This window comes from Euprymna scolopes, chromosome 36, assembly GCF_053919585.1.
Source record: "Euprymna scolopes isolate OS-2025 chromosome 36, ASM5391958v1, whole genome shotgun sequence".
Lineage (NCBI taxonomy): Eukaryota > Metazoa > Mollusca > Cephalopoda > Sepiida > Sepiolidae > Euprymna > Euprymna scolopes.
Genome location: NC_136517.1, coordinates 39,466,450 through 39,471,449, shown reverse-complemented (window position 1 = coordinate 39,471,449; position 5,000 = coordinate 39,466,450). Strand labels below are relative to the sequence as shown.

The 5,000-nt window shown below is 29.5% G+C and overlaps 1 protein-coding gene across 7 annotated transcripts in view; it reads right to left on the bottom strand.

Annotated features, from left to right (window-relative positions):
* The window catches only part of LOC145260423 (homeobox protein six1-like), a 1,097,433-nt gene that overhangs the window by 498,851 nt on the left and 593,582 nt on the right, over window positions 1–5,000 (bottom strand). The window contains exon 1 of one of the 7 annotated variants that reach the window (XM_080118413.1): window positions 1–287. This exon is cut by the window's left edge and continues 141 nt beyond it. The exons of the other annotated variants lie outside the window; for them this stretch is intronic. The gene's annotated coding sequence lies outside the window, so the exon portion shown is untranslated. Of the gene's footprint in view, window positions 288–5,000 lie in introns of those variants that run through there. 7 annotated transcript variants of the gene reach the window in all.

The window sequence follows — 5,000 nt, the reverse complement described above, 5'->3', positions numbered from 1 at the left end:
TGTCTCGTTTTGTGTTATGTTTCACGAATAATGTTGCGAACAAAATGTATGTATATATATATATATATATACAGGATAACTTCCGTTATATTCACACAATCATACTTATTATGTTAAAGACATCATTTTCCAACGTTCGCCCGGAGTCTGATAGACCGTTGCGTTTCCTTTCATAAGTATATTCATAAATACATCTTAAGAAAATCATGTATATGTATATCTCCAAAAATTATGTATATAGGTATACACACATAAATTATCCGTGAATGAAACGAAGTTCTACACACACACACACACGCATATATATATATATATATATATATATATATATATATATATATATATATATGTATGTATGTATGTATATGTATTATATTTTTAATGAATGTTATTCTTCTGTCTTTTTTTTATTTTTTGCTTGTTGATTTATTTTCGATTTGTTTTTTGTCAGGTTGTTAGTTTTTCATTAGTAGAGAGCGATTGGCTGGATCAAGGAATACCATATTTTCGGTGCCAGGCTATTAGGTGTTTTGTAAGTCTTACTGTCAAAAATGTGACGCGTACTCCTTTTTGTCCTTCAGAATTCCGATGGAAAAATTCAAATATATTCCAGTAATAGGTGGATCTTGGTAGTCACACGAAAAATATACAAGCATATATATATATATATATATATATATATATATATATATATATATATATATATATATATATATATATATGTATATTTATATATATATATTATGTGTGTGTGTGTTTGTATACAAAAATGTATGGCTCTCACGCTCTCTCTCTCTCTCTCTCTCTCTCTCTCTCTCTCTCTCTCTCTCTCTCTCTCTCTCTCTCTATCTGTCTCTCTGTATACGTGTGCGTTTACTTGCGTATGTTTAATCCGAACATGAGGTTTAGAAAACGTTTCTTTATTTATGCATGAAAACGTTTACTTTATCATATATGTGTGTGTATGTATGTGTGTGTGTGTCTGTGAACGGGTGTGTGTGCAAATCTCTCCCTCTCTCTCTCTCTCTCTCTCTCTCTCTCTCTATATATATATATATATATATATATATATATATATATATATATGTATGTATGTATTGTTTTGTAAGTATAATAAAACGTTGTATTGATCCTGAACAAAGTGTGCTTATTAGAACGGATATAAAGTCGTAGATCGATAGATCGATCAATATATCGATATTAAATCATCATAACACTTATAATTCTGTTTAAACTTGAATTTGCCTTTATATATATATATATATATATATATATATATGTGTGTGTGTGTGTGTGTATATGTATATGTAATTAAATATATATATTTATATACCTACATATACATATACTTTTGTATGTTTGTAATTATAAATATTAATATTATATCAACATCATAATACTAGCAAATAATACGCATATAATAGTTTATTATGATTAACTGCGTAATTGTTTATATAATACCATGACAGATATTAAATTCATACTAGTCGCCTCCACTGATTCTCGCTGTGGTTTGCGTGTCAGCAGGTCATCTAAAAATCTATATGCTATGCATATCAAACAGAAGAATATGAAATATATATAAATGACAAATGACCTGAATGATTGACCTTGAAATTAAATGTTAATAAATAATAGAATCGACGTATTAACTAATTGTAAAAACAATCTGGTCTAATATATATATATATATATATATATATATATATATATATAAAGAGAGAGAGATAGATAGATAGATAGATAGATAGATAGATAGATAGATAGATAGATAGATAGATAGGTGCGTGTGGGCGCCTCCTGTGTACGTATCTATAAGTATTTCTATATTAAAAAATACACGAAACAGAGGAAGAATGAATATATGTATATATTCGATTTCCTGTGGCTCGGGTTGTTTTTCTGTGATTTTGGACCCACCGACTTACGCGTTGTGTAATGATACGTATATGTGTCGGCATATAAATATGGTAAATGGAGAAAAACTAAGAACTAAGCGTTACTATATATATATATATATATATATATATATATATATATATATATATATATATATACGTGTGTGTTTGTGTGTGTATGTGTGTGTGTGTCCGTGTGACTATGTATGTGAATATGTTTTAGATTAATATATACGAAGCTAAAAGAGTTTTATGCATAAAGATATTTGTGTAAAAAACGGCCTCCTTGTATGTTATTATTGTAATCATTTATGTGCACGGGTATATAAATACGCATTGTACCTATAACATGTATATATGCGTTTCTACATTATATATATATATATATATATATATATATATATATATATATATATATATATATATATATATATATATATTATATGAATGCTTCTGTATATTTATGTATGAATTGACTGAGACAAAATAATTATTATTTCTATGGACATTTACTTTTCGTTTGCAAAAAATATTTGTTGGTATTCTTTGAATATTTTTTGAATGTGTATGTGTGTTTATGTACCTGTTTATATGTATGTATATACAATATATATATATATGTGTGTGTTTGCGTGTGTGTTTGCGTGTGTGTTCGCGCAAAAAAGGCGTCACTTTATATATATCAAAAACTGAGTTTTATACAAACATAAACACCCCCACACACATATATATATATATATATATATATATATATATATATATATATATATATATATATATATATATATATATATGTATCGAGATATATGCGTATATATATATATATTATACGCACACAGCAGGTACTCCTCGCTTCGATTTCCTTTGGCTATGTTTGTTGTTGTTGATTTCCCGTATTTTGTGTATCATTCAGTAACGTATTTTTGCTTCTATCCTCCGCTCCTCCTCTTTGCTCTCTGTCTCTCCCTTTCTCTCTCTCTCTCTCTCTCTCTCTCTCTCTCTCTGTCACTTTGCTTGTTTCTCTGTAAGACGTTTCAGGTTCGTATTCCCTCGTAAGCTTGAAATGTATCCCGTATGTTTATTTCTCTCTTCTTTTTAACTCGCTTTCTCTCTTTCTCTCGCTTTCTTTTTAATATGCGCGCGTGTCAGTCCTTTGCATATAACAGGAAGGCTGATGACCTTAGTACTTTTTTTTTTTTTTTTTTTTTTTTTTTTTTTTTTTTTACATACGCAGGTAGACGGATACAATCAACGTGGATTTAACTGACCGAAACATGCTCATGACTGTGTTGCAACATATTACTGCGAATACTTCGGTATTGAGCACTCTTGTATTAACCTCGCTAAACTTCAATGGCTACTTAGCCTCTGGAAAACAATAACCTCAAGTAATTATTTGTAAAAATGTATATATATATATATATATATATATATATATATATATATATATATGTGTGTGTGTGTGTGTGTGTGTGTGTGTGTGTGTGTGTGTGTGTGTGTGTGTGTGTGTGTGTGTGTATGAATGTATGTATGTGCGCATTTAATCTATCAATAAATATTTTCCTTTTTTCATATGTGTTCGTTTATTCCACGGGTGTATCTGTATCTTTGCAATGATTTTTATCCTTTTTTTTTTTTGTTAGGGATGGGGGCGATTTTTTCCGTTAAAATACCTTTCAGCTTGTTAAAAAATAATTTGTTTTCATTGTTTCATGGTGGTATCTTTAAATTATCCGATTTTTTTTTTCTCCCGATTTTTTAGCAGCTGGCCAAATGTAAACAAATCGAAAAAAAAAATAATTTTTTTTTAAAAGCACGAATTTTTGTTTACACTAAATATGATGCATTCCTTTTTGCTTTCTGGCTTTAAAAAAAAAATTAATATATAAAGTTTTTTTTTTTTTTAATAATATAACGATCTCAACTGTTTTATTAAAAACAGCGAAAAACGACGCCGTCGATCGGACGTTGAAAAGCGTCGCGGTTTCGCCCGTATGTTTTCAAAGGCTCCAAGCACTTCTCAGAAATAAAGAAGAAAGAAAAAAACGTACTTTTTTTTTTCTTCAAATAAAAACAAAAACAAAAATTAAGCACAAATCCTCCTTCTTTTCTTTTTTTTTTTTTTTTTTTACTCTTTCCGTTTCTTTTTCTCTTGCAAATGTATAAAATAGAAAAAAAAAGAAAAGAAAAGTAATTATCCTTAAAATGTTCCGCTCGATACGAAGTCGGTCGTTATCCTGCTGAAGTAGGAGCCATGCAGTTGGTTCGCAAGAGCGTTAGTACCTCGCTTTGGTGTGACCAATCGCTGGCATGATAAGAAGACGGCTGCCTAGCCAAGAAATCGCACGACAATAATAGTATAAAAATGAAATAAAAATGGGCAATCTGTTTCTAACAAGGATATTTGCTGTTAAGTACTTTATCATTTAATTATTCTATCTATCTATCTATCTATCTATCTATCTATCTATCTCTCTCTCTCTATATATATATACATATATATATATATATATTATATATATGTCTGCCTATCTAACTATCTATCTATCTATCGATCTATCGAACCATCTATCTATAGGTCTATCTATCTAACCCCCTCTCCCTATCTCTCTCTTTCTCTCTCTCTCTTTCTCTCTGTCTCTCTCTCTCTCTCTCTCTATATATATATATATATATATATATATATATATATATATATATATATATTACATACGCATATACTAGCAGTGATGCTCAGCGTTGCCCGGGTGTTTGGAGGTGTATGTTGAGCAAAAAATAAATAAATAAATAAAAAACGGTCAATTTTTTAAACTTTGACCCCTATTAGAACCCCTTAACATTTATTGTTTTGGGCTCAAATCAAGTTATTAAGTTAGATCCATGTCCAAGGAACCTCTGTCTAAATATCTAAAATTTCAAGTATTTAGACCCAAAATTGTCAGATGAGTTTGGTAGAGTTCTGACAGGTCAAATCGTTGAACGTTGACCCCCGTAACAGCCAAATTTCTGGCTGAAAACCGATCACAAAGATTTTCCCAAATCTCAGTACCCTGTATATCAAATTTTGAGTCTGTAGACTGAAAATTGACAGACTTATTGCAT